The 17,161-nt window shown below is 45.2% G+C and overlaps 1 long non-coding RNA gene across 1 annotated transcript; it reads left to right on the top strand.

Moving 5' to 3' along the window:
• Window positions 1–3,111: 3,111 nt before the first annotated feature.
• On the top strand, window positions 3,112–16,453 carry LOC135516338 (uncharacterized). The gene is made up of 3 exons (XR_010451923.1): window positions 3,112–3,293; window positions 7,000–7,889; window positions 16,421–16,453. It is a non-coding gene; the product is annotated as an uncharacterized LOC135516338 (long non-coding RNA).
• Window positions 16,454–17,161: the final 708 nt, after the last annotated feature.

The raw sequence follows: 17,161 nt of genomic DNA, 5'->3' as shown, positions 1-17,161 counted from the left end.
AGAGTTTCTAAAAGAGAGAACCAGCATGAAGTACAGTAGCTAATGTTACTAGTAGCAACGTTTCGGACCTTTTTTGAACGTTAGCATATTTTCTGTCACTGGAATAACATTGTCATAGGACTGTGACTTTAACACGCAGCCTAGTATTCTGTTAGAATTAAGTCATGTTAAATAAAACACCCTCCAATTGCCAATATATTCCTGTAGAATCCTGTATCTAAGCAACAGCCAATCACATCAGATTTCACCCACCACTGTCTTTCTTTCCAGCCACTTCAGATCCAGACAGCCACCAAGCTTTTGATGCCACACATCACACCTCAACAAAGAATGTTATTAAGATTCTAACGAGGAATTTCAGCCAAATAACATTCCATTACAGTTAATAAAATTTAAAAAAGCAAGCGCGTCTGAGTGCTGTTTGACAAACATTGATGTGACGTCTCAGCCTGGCTAGAAAGGGGGAGAGATTTCTTTTAAAGGAGAGGAACTGCATGTTCCCTTGACAAGAGCTGGCTGGCAGTACGGTTTTCTTTTTTTGGCTAACAGAAAGGGCCATAAGCGAGATCTCTCAGTGGGCCAGGGGGGTTCACTGGGAACAAATGAACATTTCAGGGACCCAGCTGTGCTCTCCACTTCCAGTCGTCACCCTTTTCCCTTAGATGAGCTGAACAGGAGAGACGAGAACAACAGACAAAAATAACGCATCCAGAAAATTGGGAGCAGAAGTGCCATTCCATTTCCCTCCACTCTTTTATGGCTTTAGAGTCAACTGGAGTGTGACTTCCATACTGCTCAGGAGGAGAACAGGAGAGCAGCCTTGGCGTCTGTCGATATAGGACTGTACATTGCAGTGAGCACTCCTACCTAGATCAATTAAAGAGTGGGGCTTTGTTCCACTCCCTCAACACTCCTTATTTCACATTCTGCTCACCTATGCATTTGCCAAGTGAAGCATTGTGCTGCTATTGATTTGGCCTGGGCCCGGCGAGCTGGGACGAGTACGGGCTCGGCAGGTTATCAGTGACATCACCCCTCTGAATGGCAGTGTTTGACTTCTCTTCCCCTTATCAATAGTTCTGGGGAGTGCATTAAGAACGGCGTCTCGGTCTGATTTCTTGAAATGCTCCGGTGCCTTCCTTATTCCCCCAAAGGGCACAGACCGAAAATGTAGTCCGACTTCCCTGTGAACTTTATTTACTTACTCTCCGGGAGACGACGGCATTGACTTTTGACAGCCCGAACAATGTTATGACGTTGCCTTCTTGTCATGGTGGCTTGGTGTTTTTCTTAAATGTAATAATTTATTTATTTCTCTCTCGCCTCGCCTCCACAACGTCTGTCTGAGTCGTCATTTTGTCGACATGGAATCAGTCACTCCTCACACAAGGGAGAGAGGCGGGGACATGGGGCGGCCTTGACTATTCATGAGCCGATGTGATCCACTCTGTCACCCCTGTCAGCGCGAGGTGTCTGTCTGCAACACCGCTCCCTACTCTCTTTATCAGCCAGGGGTGGCTAATGAGATCCACCAGGTTAACACCACCACTAAAACAGCAACGGGATTAAAGCCTCTTAATTAATTTAGACAAGCACTAATTGAATCCCATGTGAACCATGCTATGACACCAGCCATGGGATGTGCGTGATGGAAGGAAAAAGGACAGTCTCTTGAGTTTTGTCAATGCTCGAATGCTCGCCGCACAAATCTGAATGAATTTACTTGGTTTCATTTTTGCTCTTCCCTTTTCCTGGAAGCTCATCTTTTTTAATTACAGCTGTTTCAGCCTTCCTGGAAACTGCGAAAGTAGACAACCACGGCAAAATGTTAAGCTCATGACTGTGTTGCACCACCACCAGAAATAACACCTGCTGTGCGTAGTCAAAACTTCTCTTAGTCCCATGGACTGCAATCAGAGATGGCAGCCGTGACTAAGAAAATACTACCTCTTCGCAGTCGTCTGTACCTGACTTAGTCATCCCCACACTCAAGTGTTTAATCAGCATGCAGGGAACATTGTGGGCTTGAGAGCGGCCAGGAGTTCTCTCTCTCTTCCTCCCCCACTCCCTCTTTTTCATGCATATTCATCTGTTCCAGGCTTGGTCAATACAACTGAAATGATTGACTGCTGTGTAAGTGTTTTTTAGGCCTTCCCCAGATTCCCTGTCTCCCTGTTGAATTGGTTTGTCTGTGGATCCTCCTACAGCTACTTCTCCCTCTCTTCTCTTGTTCACTGTTTGAGAGACTGGGCTAGCTCGATGTTTTCACCTCTGCCAGATTTCTCCTACCTTCATACGGCTCACCTCCACAGCTGCCATTGTTAATCCAGCTCATTGCCTCGCTTAAGGGCTGCAGCCTAATCGCCAGCGATCATTTTTAAGAGCATTAATATTCAAATGAGGCATCTTTTTTTTGTCAATGTCGTGAGAAATAACTGGATCATCTTTCACCCATGCCTTCCGCAGCGAGACGTTTAGTCATAGCGGCATCTTCCCCAAAAGCGCATGCATTGCTGGTGTACATTTTCAACCAGTCAAACATCCTTCCCCTTGCCCGGGGCGTATACGCTCAGCCATTCACCCGCTTGTCAGTTAAATAGTTATTTTATGGTGGCACCACATTAATTGAACTACATTCACCACACACCAATTCAAGGCCTGGTACATCCATTAGGGAGTGAGCTGTGCCAGAAATATAACCAAATAGGCCTACAAACCTGAGGGGGGAACCTCACCGTAATGTAGCAAAATCATAGTAATCATTAATTTACATTGTTCTCAATCCCCAGCCAACCGAGGGGAATGTCTTGCAGTGTAGAATCGAGCGCTGTAGATAAAATCTGTAGATTCTCTTCTCACTATCGCTTCCTGTTTTTAGTTCTGTTTTGTGTGAGGCGGTTTTCTGAAACCTTGTGTAGGATGTTGGTAAAGGAGACGGTCTCTCGCAACAGTTGTCACAGGAAATGAGGACAATTCTGGCAAACAAACTGGCTCCAACTTTAGAGCTGTGGCTCCAACTTTAGAGCTGTGGCTCCTACTTTAGAGCTGTGGCCTCTGGAGAGGCAGGTGGTGTGTGTGTGTGTGTGTGGGGGGGGGGGGGGGTGCTGGTGTTACGGCTGCATGATATAGGTAAAAAAGGTCATTGCGCCTCCTGAGGGGCGTAGCTGTCTAAGACACTGCGTCGCAGTGCTTGAGGCGTCACTACAGACCCGGATTTGATCCCAGGCTATATCGCAGCTGGCCGTGACCAGGAGACCCATGAAGCGACGTACAATTGGCCCAATGTTGTCCGGGTGAGTGGAGGGTTTGTCCCATCGCGCTCTAACGACTCCTGTGGGGCAGGTGCAGGCACGCTGACTTCGGTCGCCAGACTTCAGTCAACACATTAGTGCGTCTGGCTTCCCGGTTAAGCGAGCAGTGTCAAGAAGCAGTGCGTCTTGGCAGGGTCATATTTCTGAGGACACATGGCTCTCGACCTTCGCCTCTTCCGAGTTGCAGCGATGAGACAAGACTGTAACTACCAATTGGATATCATGAAAAGGGGGTAAAAAGTACCCCAAAAACTACTTTTTTTTGTTGTTGATATTTTTACCAAATATTGCGATTTGACTTGTGATATTAATATGTATATAGGGTGAACTGTTGGAGTCATATAAATTAAATGATTTATATTAAGAAGTAAAGTGTTCAGAACAAGAGCATTGCTGCGTTCAAATCTGTTGACTGCATTTGACCGAACAGAACAGCATGCAAACTAACTAGAAAAATAACGGCTGAATGATGTTTCAAAATGTAAATATTGCGATTCATTGTGCAGCCTTAGCTGGTGTGTAATATCATAGTACCCCAGCAAGAGATTAGTTCTTAGTGTTTAAAATGAAAAGGTGTTGTCCTCTCTCTGTTGTTTTGCCATCAAGTATTTAGTATTTAAAGCTACAATATAATTGTTTGGGTGAACAAATTCGCCCAGAAATTAGGGCGGTGCGGTTTGCCATTTTTTACCATATACCGGAATTGATACAAAGACCAGTTTGGGTTTTTACATTCCCTTCTATTACGGTATTTCCAATCATTTTCATGTCAAACACTGTATTCAAAGTGCCACTATTATATTCTAACTATAGAATTAGAATAATCATATTTCCATGATTCCAACACCCAAGTGTTTTTCTCTAAATCGCAATTGCAACTTTTTGTTAAAAATAAGGCCTGAATTTTTTTTTGCCCATATCGTGCAGCCCTAAGTGGTAGTGTGGAAATGATCTCAAATGAATGCAGGAAATGCAGAAATGGACTTTTTGGTTTATGTTGAATTGTTCTATACTGTTCAATCAGAATGGCGAAAGAACCCTTTGAAGTCACTTGGAATGTGTAGTGCATGGGTTGCTCTCCTAGGTTCACGCACTACTCATAAAGCAAATGGAGAACTTTTTTATTATTATTCATTAATTTTTTTATATCGTGATATGATATTTTGTCCATATCGCCCACACCTAATAGAAATGTGAGTTATAGATCTGTCATCCTCATTGAAAGCAAGTCTCAGAAGTGAAGATCTGTTCTATAGTGCATTCAGAAAGTATTCAGAGCCTAACTTTTTCCACATGTTAATTAAGTTACAGCTTTATTCTAAAATGTATTCAATATTTATTTTCATTAATCTACACACCACTCCATAATGACAAGGTGAAAACAGTTTTTTTTTAAATTCAGACCCTTTGCTATGAGACTCGATATTTAGCTCCGGTATATCCTGTTTCCATTGATCATCCATGAGTTGTATCTACAACTTGGAGGCCAACTGTGTTAAATGCATTTGGTTGGACATGATTTGGAAAGGTCTCACAGTTGACAGTGCTTGTCAGAGCAAAAACCACACCTTGAGGTCCAAGGAATTGTCTGTAGAGCTCAGAGACAGTATTGTGTCGAGGAAAATATCTGGGGAAGGGTACCAAAAAATGTCTGCAGCATTGAAGGTCCCAAACAACAGTGGCCGACATCAAAATGTTTTTTTTTTTTTTTCAAAGTTTTTTTTAAAATTTGCCTTTTTTTTATAACCGATAACAGACGGAACAGGTAGAGGGTGGAACACACACTGATCCCCTACCAAATCAAACCCACCCCAACCCCTCTGCTCCAACAGAACACACACTGATCCCCTACCAAATCAAACCCACCCAACCCCCCTGCTCCAACAGAACACACACTGATCCCCTACCAAATCAAACCCACCCCAACCCCCCTGCTCCAACAGAACACACACTGATCCCCAACCAAATCAAACCCACCCCAACCCCCCTGCTCCAACAGAACACACACTGATCCCCTACCAAATCAAACCCACCCCAACCCCCCTGCTCCAACAGAACACACACTGATCCCCTACCAAATCAAACCCACCCCAACCCCCCCATGCTCTAGCAGAACACACACTGATCCCCTACCAAATCAAATCAAACCCACCCCAACCCCCCCATGCTCCAACAGAACACACACTGATCCCCTACCAAATCAAACCAACCCCAACCCCCTGCTCCAACAGAACACACACTGATCCCCAACCAAATCAAACCCACCCCAACCCCCTGTTCCAACAGAACACACACTGATCCCCAACCAAATCAAACCCACCCCAACCCCCCTGCTCCAACAGAACACACACTGATCCCCTACCAAATCAAACCCACCCCAACCCCCCTGCTCCAACAGAACACACACTGATCCCCAACCAAATCAAACCCACCCCAACCCCCTGCTCCAGCAGAACACACACTGATCCCCAACCAAATCAAACCCACCCCAACCCCCTGCTCCAACAGAACACACACTGATCCCCTACCAAATCAAACCCACCCCAACCCCCCTGCTCCAACAGAACACACACTGATCCCCTACCAAATCAAACCCACCCCAACCCCCTGTTCCAACAGAACACACACTGATCCCCTACCAAATCAAACCCACCCCAACCCCCCTGCTCCAACAGAACACACACTGATCCCCAACCAAATCAAACCCACCCCAACCCCCCTGCTCCAACAGAACACACACTGATCCCCAACCAAATCAAACCCACCCCAACCCCCCCATGCTCTAACAGAACACACACTGATCCCCTACCAAATCAAACCCACCCCAACCCCCTGCTCTAACAGAACACACACTGATCCCCTACCAAATCAAACCCACCCCAACCCCCCATGCTCTAACAGAACACACACTGATCCCCTACCAAATCAAACCCACCCCAACCCCCTGCTCTAACAGAACACACACTGATCCCCTACCAAATCAAACCCACCCCAACCCCCTGCTCCAACAGAACACACACTGATCCCCTACCAAATCAAACCCACCCCAACCCCCTGCTCTAACAGAGCGCCACCCCAAAACCAGACTTAAAGCAGACATTATATACAGTGCGTAATATAATCAAATAATAACAAAATACGTAGACATTATAAAACATAGTTATACACATTCTAATCTGGGGTGGTTTATGGACATGTGAAATTAGCTGTCTTCTTCAAAGAATAGGAAAGGTTGCCAGATATTATAAAATGTAGCTTGATGTTGCACAACTTCCTTTATCCAATGGTTAAAAGTAGGAGGAAACTGATCCTTCCACTTGAATAGTATAAGACGTCTAGCTAGAAGAGTAGTAAATACCGGCATGTTGCCCATGGATCTGTTTAGACGGGCCTCCTGTGGTGCCACTCTGGATAATGCAATAAAGCCAGAAGGTTCTGTAGGTCTCTCCAGTATCTTAGAAGATGTCTCATTGATATCCAGATATCTGTCCATTTCAGGCAAGTCCAAAACATGTCATAACGTATCAGGAGCCTGCTGGCATCGGTCCCATGTGGGATCTATTTATGGTCTAATCTGGGATCATTTTACCTTTGACCAATGCAGCTAATGAACTACTTTACATTGAATTAGACATATTGATGAAGAATGCATATTCTGCCAAGTTGTTAACCTAAATCCTCTTCCCAGGCCTCCACCATTCTTAAATGGAAGAAGTTTGGAACCACCAAGACTCTTCCTAAAGCTGTCCACCCGACCAAACTGAGCAATCTGGGGAGAAGGGCCTTGGTCAGGGAGGTGACCAAGAACCCAATAGTCCCTCTGAAATAGCTTCACAGTTCCTCTGTTGAGATGGGAGAATCTTCCAGAAGGACAAACATCTCTGCAGCACTCCACCAATCAGATCTTTATGGTAGAGTGGCCAGACGGAAGCCACTCCTGAATAAAGGGCACATGACCGCCAGCTTGGAGTTTGCCAAAAGGAAACTAAAGACTCACAGACCATGAGAAACAAGATCTGATGGTCTGATGAAACCAATGTTGAACTATTTGGCCTGAATGCCAAGCGTCACGTCTGAAGGAGACCTGACACCATCCCTACGGTGAAGCATGGAAGTGGCAGCATCATGCTGTGGGGATGTTTATCAGCGGCAAGGACTGGGAGACTACTCAGGATCAAGGGAAAGATGAACGGAGCAAAGTACAGAGAGATCCTTGATGAAAACCTGCTCCAGAGTGCTCAGGACCACAAACTAGGGCGAAGGGTCACCTTCCAGCAGGACAACGATGCAAAGCCCACTGCCAAAACAACGCAGAAGTGGCTTCAGGAGAAGTCTCTGTCCTTGAGTGGCCCGGACTTGTACCCGATCAAACATCTCTGGAGAGACCTGAAAATAGCTGTGCAGCGACACTCCCCATCCAACCTGACAGAACTTGAGAAGATCTGCAGAGAAGAATAGGAGAAACTCCTCAAATACAGGTGTGCTAAGCTTGTAGCGTCATACCCAAGAAGACTCGAGGCTGTAACCGCTGCCAAAGCTTCTTCAACAAAGTGTTGATTAAAGGGTCCGAATACTTAGGTAAATGTGATATCTCTGTTTTTATAAGTTATAAAAAACAGTTTTTGCTTTGTCATTATGGGGTATTGTGTGTAGATCGATAAGGAGAAGGAAAAACAATATTTTTATAATATTGCTGTAATGTAACAAAATGTGGAAAAAGTCAAGGGGTCAGAGTACTTTCCGAATGTACTGTATCCGCAGTATTGCTATGATTCCCGTTCTTAAGCTTCGTTTTTGCGTCTTATTGTCGGTTTAGCACACCAGCTTCCAACTGCTGAAAATACAGTATTTTTGGTTATTGAAAATATATGTTCACACAGCGGTTTAGGTACTATGATTCTCTACACCAGGGGTGTCAAACTCATTCCATGGAGGGCCTAGTGTCTGCCGGTTTTTGCTTTCAATTAAGACCTCGACAAGCAGGTGAGGGGGGGTTCTTTACTAATTAGTGACCTTAATTCATCAATCAAGTACAAGGGAGGAGCGAAAACCTGCAGACACACCCTCCGTGGAATGACTTTGACACATGCACTACACTATACATAAACAAAATAGTTTGCCTAATTTCAGAATTTTTAGCAACCAGGAAATGGCAGAGCGATTTCTGCACATTGCACCTTTGAGTATAATAGCTACTGTAAGTTCACAGAAGTGCATTTGTGTCTTGCTGATACTGACGACAAAAAAGCATTAAGTGATAGAAGTAACAGTCTATTCGATTGTCCCTTTAATTCATCCTTTATCTCTGAAAGGCATAATAATAAAACTCTGACTCACAGCGTCAAGAAGACTAAAACAAACAAGGTGCTTTAAAACGGACAAAAGTCCAATTTAGACCCATCTTAATGGAATCTATAATAAGCACAGAGCCACAGTATCTCTCCATAACACTTCAGCCTGGAAGCAAGCTGTCACTACCCAGCCAAAGCTCTGTGGTCAAGTCCAGTTTTCACTCAGAGACCAAACCAAGAGAGTGGGAAGAAAATATACAGACGTTATTGCCCAATTCATAGTGGATTTCATGGCCATTTTACTGATACGGGTTGTCTTTGCTCTGAGGAAACCCTAACTATGAAAACCTCTTCTACCCTTCTTTGCCCTCGCTCCGTCAGAAGGTAATCTTCAGTCTGCAGCGTTGGCCGTTTTTTTTTGTATTTCCTGCCACACGTCTGAACAGTCCAACTTTAATTTCACGGGCACCTGTTCCCCCATGTTCAGCGGGAATGAGGAGTCGAATCCCAGACTTCTATAACCATTGGGACGAGAAAGGAAGCTCTGCGGTGGGGGGAAAAAGCCATCCTCTACGTCTCTTCCCTGATGGGCTTGTCGTTGATTGCATGTGCAGTCGTGTTCACACAGACCGATTGGGGAAACGTAGGAGGTGGTCTTGGCTGTCATCTGAAAGGGCCGCTCCGTTTCATGTGTAGACATGATCCAAATGATAAAGGCAAACAGAAGTCTCCCTCCCAACTGTCCTGGCCTTGTGTTCATAAAGGCCACTGAAAAGTTGATGGGGTTGCTTGTAGAGTATCAGTGTTGTGGCGAGAGTGAGTGTGTGTGTGTGTGTGTGTATATTTGGCTGTCTCTGTGTGTGTAAAGGCAGACCGAAGGTGGACAGCCCCTGTACATTGAGGGGTAGGACAGGGAGCGAGACGAAGGAGAAAACGGCAACAACCACGACAGCACCCTACAGCCCAGCCATTTTGTGCTGAAGGACAGCAATGTTTCCACACACACAAGCAGACGGTCTGTGTAAACACCGAGCCTCCTATGTAACGAGCCACGGGACAGCTTGATGAAACGATAGGGAATTTGGCCGATAAAGAATATTCAAATGAGATTACCTTGAAAGGCCCAGTCGGATGACAATGGACATAAATCGTGTTTCATTCGTTTAAGCGACTGCATATTGGGTCAGGCACCCCCTCTTGGCTCCAGAGGTAATGACTGCACTGGGATCAGATTATGGGGTCGTCAGCTGTTTAGTGTGTTCTGGTAGAGGAGATTAGCAAGCAGCTGCTTGGAGGTGGAACTTTGGAAACGTCTCTGTATCATCGTTGGCCATGGTCTCCCAGCTCTCGTCTATTTCCATAACAGAGATCTGGACAATAGGAGGGAGTATGAAGTAACGCATGTTCCGTCCAAGCAGCATCAAAACCCAATATTTTTCCTCCAGCTTTTTTGTTTTCTCTCTAATGCCCCCCTCCCTCTCTCTTCTCCATCCCTCCCCCTCTTCTCTATCCTAACTCTTTTTCTCAGTGGCTTACGCTCTGAGAGTCACTGCAGATGTTGTCGTAATGATGCAGAAGGCTCACACAATCAAACTGAATGGAAGCGGAGCCAGCCGAAATTAGTACAATTACTTTCTCATTACCCCCTCATTGCTCCTGTAAGTAGTTTGAGTTTCGTGATTAGGAGAGTGAGTCGAGGAGCGCGCCTCACCACGTTTTCACCGCTCAGGTAGAGACCTACCAAACACACTTCAGAAGAACGTCATTTTATGTCTACTAGTGTCGTTTTCCCTCGTCGTTTACAATACTTTTTTAGTGTGTGATACAAAATAAAATCAACTGGTTATCTCTGGATCCCTGAAATGTTAATTTGTTCCCGGTGAACCCCCCTGGCCCAAATAGAGATCTCGCTTATTGCCCTTCCTGTTAGCCAAAAAAAGAACACTGTACTGCCAGCCAGTTCTTTTCAAGGGAACATGCAGTTCCTCTCATTTAAATAAAAATAAATAAAAATGGACTGCCTCTCGCCGCGGCTCTCTCTCGCGCTGCTCCCTCGCTGTCTCTCTCTGTGTGTGTGTGTGTGTGTGTGTGTGTGTGTGTGCTGTGTGTAGCCGGAGGGACAATGATAGGAATATAGAACGTTTTTTTTTTCCATGTTTAATTTGCCTCCCCATTTTTTTATTGACATTCGTTATTATAAGTGAGATGCACCGAATAGCTCAGGCAGGAAAGTTATTTTTTAAATGCTGTCATTCAATGGTGAATACTCACTTTATTGGCTTGTTAAGTAGACACGTCACAGACTCCAAGCCATTTGACGTGTGCGTGTTGGTTGAATGCAACACAGCCAGGATGAAATTGCTGATTTGCTTTAGGAGAGATGCTGTCAGGGCTGGAAGAACAAGGACTTAAAAGGGTGCAGCTGGCATTACCGACCAACGGATCACTCACGACGTTCCGGAACGGAGGTCTGCGCAGGGGGATGGTTGTATCGCTTTACACTAGGCCCTGGAAAGGGAAATTGCAACGTCCGCACAAAGTGGTGCAACAGGAAACCTGGAGAGTGTCTGCGTACCCACAGACAAAGCGCCCTGTTCGCCACTATTAGAAGGATGTTTGCGTTTCTCTTTTTTGCTCGGAGCGCGTGATGTAAGTGCGCGAGGTGGATCTGGGACACTGAAATACACACAGGAAGGCAAGGCAGTGACGATGTAATATGAGTCTCTGTGCAGACGTGTGTATGAATTACAGAAGATAAAGCTCTCCGGCTGCACTATTTGCAATGCAGAACTTTTCTAAGCCTGGAGAAGCTGAGGCTTGTTTAATTCAGATGGGTTACTTGTTCTTCTTTTTTTTAACCCCCGTTGTCCTTTCATCATGCAAAATACCTTCCCTCCAAAAGCTTATTTCTGAAGACATTACATGACTATACCCCCACAGGTGTTTACTGCATGAGGTTGTTGAAACGAATGTCACCGGCATACCAACATCACTGGAACGATGGTTACCAAATGGTCTATGTTTCAAGTTAGCCTGCCGGATAAAAGTCATATGTGGCCGGGACTCTGGCCTGGTTTTAGCCCACATCGTCATCATAAGGCACACTAAAGTAGATGTGGTCCCCTGCTTGAAGACTGCAAGCTGTTCGCATGACTATAGAAGATTGCTGCTACAATGACGTTTGACCAACGCTGTGTTTTGGCTGACGGGCCTGTAAATGGTGTCATGTGTCCCCCCCCCCACCCCCCGTGTGTTATTCCTTGCCTCATCAAGCATACACCAGAAATATCTTGAATGGCCGGCCAGCGTTCCACTGGAACGCAGGGCTAGGAAGGAATCTTGCCTCTATCTAAAATTATCCTGCTTCGCTCGGTGAGATCTTGTGCGCCTCCGTCGCCAAAAATATCCCACTCTCTGGCTTACGTCACGCCTGGCCCCGGACGTAGCCTAAGAGGGGGAGGCAGGTGCCAACTTTGGGTCGGGCACGTGGGACTCCAATGGCCTGTTCCAGGGTCTTGTGGTGTAGGCCTGGTGCCAACCCACCACCCAACATGCAAATGGAAAGCTCTCTGCAGCTCATTTCACAAGGCCAGGGGGTTGATACAAGAGGATCAAATAATTTCCCTCATCTCTGACAATTTGTTTCTATACGCATCAGGTGCAGTATATAGCCCATTCCAGACCCTGCATGCTGTAGTTGCAGCTGACGTCACACGGTGGTGAAGGAACTAGCGGTCGGAGGGAGGTGGGATGGTTATGGTTTCCAAAACAGTGCCACTCTCATGGACCGGCTTCTCCTGTATACTCCCTGACACTTTCTATTCGTTGACTGAGGCAGCAGCCAGTGTTCATGAGCGAATGTCCTGTCCTGCATGCAAAACGCACCCACACAACACAACCCCACACCCACCAGCCGTTTTAATTTGAGGAACCATTTCATTCTGCTTGACATGAGGCCATTGAAGAACAACAGATGATTAAAGACCATCTTTGATTTCAGAGCCGCTCGGCCTATAGTGAAGTCACTCGCTCGGGCCTAATTAATTTACTATAAATCTGTTATTTTTATAATTAATGTCACAATGGAGACTTTGAGATGTGAATTATGAGACTGTTTTTGCCAGGGTCGGGACGATACCATTATCGCGATACTCATTAGTAGCGTGGCAAGGAAACAAAACACGAGGCGGATTTTACTTCTTTAGGAAAACAGCCCTAATGTTGGAAACACATCATTATGTTGTCATCTAGAGTCACATTTATTTATTTTCCAAGCTAGCACACAATATTTTACATCCAGCAGGTTTTTAAAGGACCAAAGAGTTTGGTCTGCATCGTGGTTACATTTTTTTTGCCATGGAAAAAATCCTGCAAATTGTAATACTCACATTTTTGCCCAGTTATGAATGGGCAGATATGGTTGGTTGCCCAGTTATGAATGGGCAGATATGGTTGGTTGCCCAGTTATGAATGGGCAGATATGGTTGGTTGCCCAGTTATGAATGGGCAGATATGGTTGGTTGCCCAGTTATGAATGGGCAGATATGGTTGGTTGCCCAGTTATGAATGGGCAGATATGGTTGGTTGCCCAGTTATGAATGGGCAGATATGGTTGGTTGCCCAGAATTCGTTTTTGTGTGGAGGTCATCTTTGCCATTAAATGGCCAATGTGAAATGTTCGAGAAGGAGCCCCCCATAAACTTATGCATTGTCTCCTTTGGCTGAATGGAGATCAAGACTATGGCGAGAAGCTAGCCAATTGCTTAGGAACAATAAACTGGCTAATGAAATGTAAACATATAGATTGAGAATCATGATTTGGCAACTGCATCAGCAATTTCCTTTCTGGGAAGAGACTAATGTGTTGACGTTGGGCACACAGAAACGCCATAGATGGTACATCTCTGAAGCTTTGATTGGACACAATGCTTTGTAAGAATGTGCAGGCAGTGCAGAGCCTCTTGGATTGCTCGGTCAGCATCATGACAGATAATCTCAATGTCTTGGATTACTCTAATTGAAATGGCGGATTATGCCAGAGTGAACTAACATTCTGTGGAGGTCACTCAAATGAGGGTGACATTTTTTGCCAGGATCACCTCCTCGTCGCTTTGTTTTTTTGTTTTTTTTTTGCCAGCCTATGTAAATGAGGTAGAGCGGCTTGCTTCTCTCCTCTCCACAGCATTTGTTTAGGATTAGAAATCTCATTTTGCCCTGAGCCCTGCTTGCTTTAGATCAAGTCAGCTGATCTCGAGATCTCCACAACAGATTAACACTGCAGTTCTCCGGGTCTCAAGACTTTTTTTAATTTTTTTGCAATGTTCCAGTGCAAAGGAGGTGAGGAGAGGTGGCGACACCTGCGGGTCGTGACAAGTACGGAAGGCCAAAGGAAGAGAGGGAACCACTCCGGGGGTTATCTAACAAATGTTTTCAAAACGCGCTCCGTGAGTAAAGCCTAGTGTGTCCCCCCCCATCTGTATGGAGAGATTTAGAGAGTCTGGTTGACGAGGCAAAAAATAAGGGAAACAAAGCCATTATGGAGGAGAGGAGTGACACAATGAGAAGTGGCGGTCAGCGAGGTTGGGGAGGGTGGCAGGGGAGAAGGAGAGTGGCCTTCACTCCTGTCAAATGGAGGATTGTACAGTATGTCTGTGTGCCTCGCGATAGGAACCCTAAGCTCACTCCTACTGTACTCCATCCTAGAAAACACTATCTGCATCTTTCACTGCATATTACTGTGATTTCTGAGGATAAATAGAAACTAATGATCCTAAAGATTATCCATACCTAAAGAATTAAATGGCCTTTTATTTATTTTATTTTTTTATCGCATTTGCTTTTTTGACATGCGAGTGGAAATGTCTGAGTAAAAAATCCTCTCTTTTGCAAGTAAATGTTTTCACAACGGGTGATTCAGCCTACCTGTCAGCACAGGCTCCTGCTGCCAGATACTATTTGGGGAACCAGGTAAGGTGGCAGTTTGCCTCAGATTATTCCTCAAAATAACCCTTGTGTGAAAGAAAACAAAAATAGGGTTGGAAGGTGCAAAAACACAAATGAGCCCTGTGGTGAACACGTTTTGAATAACCAAGATGGCCTAAACTGGGCTTGCTTGAAATCTCCCGCTGTTTTGTTTCACACTTTTTGTGCACGGACATGCACAGTCACCTATTATAGCGCCTTGCAAAGACTGTTAGTCCCCAGCATTTTGGGGATATTATTGTGTCGCTTCTCTCTAACTGTGCGCTGGAGTGGCGAGGTCCTTAACCTTGCGGCCGTGCAGAGAGGAATACCGGGACATCGCATTTGCATTTGGCGACGCACTGTGTGTCCTCCCTTTCAGAGCCACACCAATCTGTCGGGGTTGAGTCATAACCCCCCCCCAACCCACCCCCCGCTCGCTTCCTCTGTATCAACGCAAGCTGACCGCTCGCCGTGAGACCCACGCTCGCCAATGGCTAATCTAGCAGAACGGCACCCGAAAATGAAGCGACGACCTGAGAGCACCGAAGGTATTAGCGTTTGAGCGTGTCACGATGTGAGGAAAAGCTTTTTACCAGCTCACTGCACCCATATGGGATTAACACATAAAAATGCCACTGTTGACATTTTGAAGTCTTGACATCCCTCTAAGTACAGGGCATCAATATAAGCGGCAGAATCATTAGAGAGGGGTACTAGATCTCATATTGATGGAGAAGCATAGTGAAAACACCAGCAAGACAGCGGATCCAGAGGGCTTGGCATTAGCAGGTCTGAGTTTATTTTCTGGCCGGTGAGATTAACACAATGCTCATCATGGCCAAGTGAACCTGAGCCACCAGAAATGAACCCACGGGGCAATGATCTCCATGCTGTAAAATGCCTTTCTAAATCTCCCAGACTTAAAATGTCTAACACATCTTCCCTCATGGCTCGTCGTTTGTTACAGACTTAAGGTATTACTCTGTCGTCCTCAGCTGTGAATACTGAAGGAACCCTTGCTTTGCAGAATATCTGGTGCCATGAATAGGTGCTCTGGTCAGTTTGGGTGCTAACATGCACTATATTGTAGTTATAATGTGAATATAAGCCTATTCGCAGTAGTAAGTCTTACACTGTACCCAAACCGGCTGCGCGTAAATTTTGTCCCCCCACACCAAACGCAATCACGACACGCAGGTTAAAATATCAAAACAAACTCTGAACCAATTATATTGATTTGGGGACAGGTCGAAAAGCATTGAACGTTTATGTCAATTTAGCTAGCTTGCTTGCAGTCGCTAGATCATTTGTCCTGGAATATGAACATTTAGTTGTTATTTTTCCAAAAATGCACAAGGTCCTCTACTCAATTAATCCACGCATGAAACGGTCAACCTATTCGTTTCTAGTCATCTCTCCTCCTTCCAGGCTTTTTCTTCTTTGGACTTTATATGGCGATTGGCATCTAAACTTTCATAGTATTACCATGATGACCGACGAACTCAGTTGTCTTTCAATCGTCCATGTGGGTATAACCAGATGGCATCTGGGTATCTGCTTCTATAAACCAATGTGGAGATTGGAGAGGCAGGACTTGCACCACGACCAACGTCACAATTAGAACTGACTTCCATTTTAGCGCTTGGCAACGCAGGCGCTGGTTGGTGCACAAGAGTAGTGTAGGTGCAATGATTGAATAACATGTATGTTTGTGACTCAAGCGGTGTAGTCAGCATGTTAGTAAGTAAACAGATGCTGCAGATTGTTCAAGGAGACATTTTTGCAGAGGACATTTTACAGAGGACATTTTATTTCCCAGCCATTATAGTAATTCATTTGTTTTTGATTCCCCAGTTTGGAGAGACCTGGCTCTGCGGTAGTTTCTCCAGGCCTGGTTGTGAGGCAGCAACAAATACGGTTCTCGGGCACCAAGGTACATCAAGGCATGCTGGTACTGCCAACCCTGCAAACCTGACAGCACAGCCAGAGAACAATTCCAGAGTAGAAACAAGACCAGGGCTATTAGTCCTGGTGTCAGACTGTATTTTCACCCCCCACCAACTCAATTTGTAGCCGTCTCAAATATTGACTAGGGGATGTCAGTTGATTCGGTTTGTCATTTGCAGTGATTGTTGGGGAAAACAATATTTGCTGCAGCATCCCGTTTCCTTCCATCCCGTCCCGCCACTGCCGCTGGCAAAAGACACTACCTCCGCCACCTGTGTCGAACACTCGCTATCTATCACTTTCGCCTCAGCCTCCCTTCCATCTCACCAGCCCCCCCTTCTCCAAATAATCTTCTGATAAGAAATAACACCACCAAAGCTTAGTTGTAGTCGTTGTACATGTGAACTGATATTTCTTCCTCAAATCTCTCTCTCTCTCTCATAAAAGCTAGTCGGCTTTAATGCTTAATGAAAGTCATTTGCTCTCCACATGCATTGTGGTAATGTAAAATACACCTTTAGGGACATTTGGTCTTTTCTGTAGTAATAAAGTAGCTCATTCTTAAAGGGAATGTTTGATAATTGGAAGTGAACAAAATTGGAAATAGGAATCGTTTAACCAATTATTATTATTTTTTTAAAGAGTGCT

This window comes from Oncorhynchus masou, chromosome 27 (genome assembly GCF_036934945.1).
Source record: "Oncorhynchus masou masou isolate Uvic2021 chromosome 27, UVic_Omas_1.1, whole genome shotgun sequence".
Lineage (NCBI taxonomy): Eukaryota > Metazoa > Chordata > Actinopteri > Salmoniformes > Salmonidae > Oncorhynchus > Oncorhynchus masou.
This window is presented reverse-complemented; position numbering and strand designations above follow the sequence as displayed.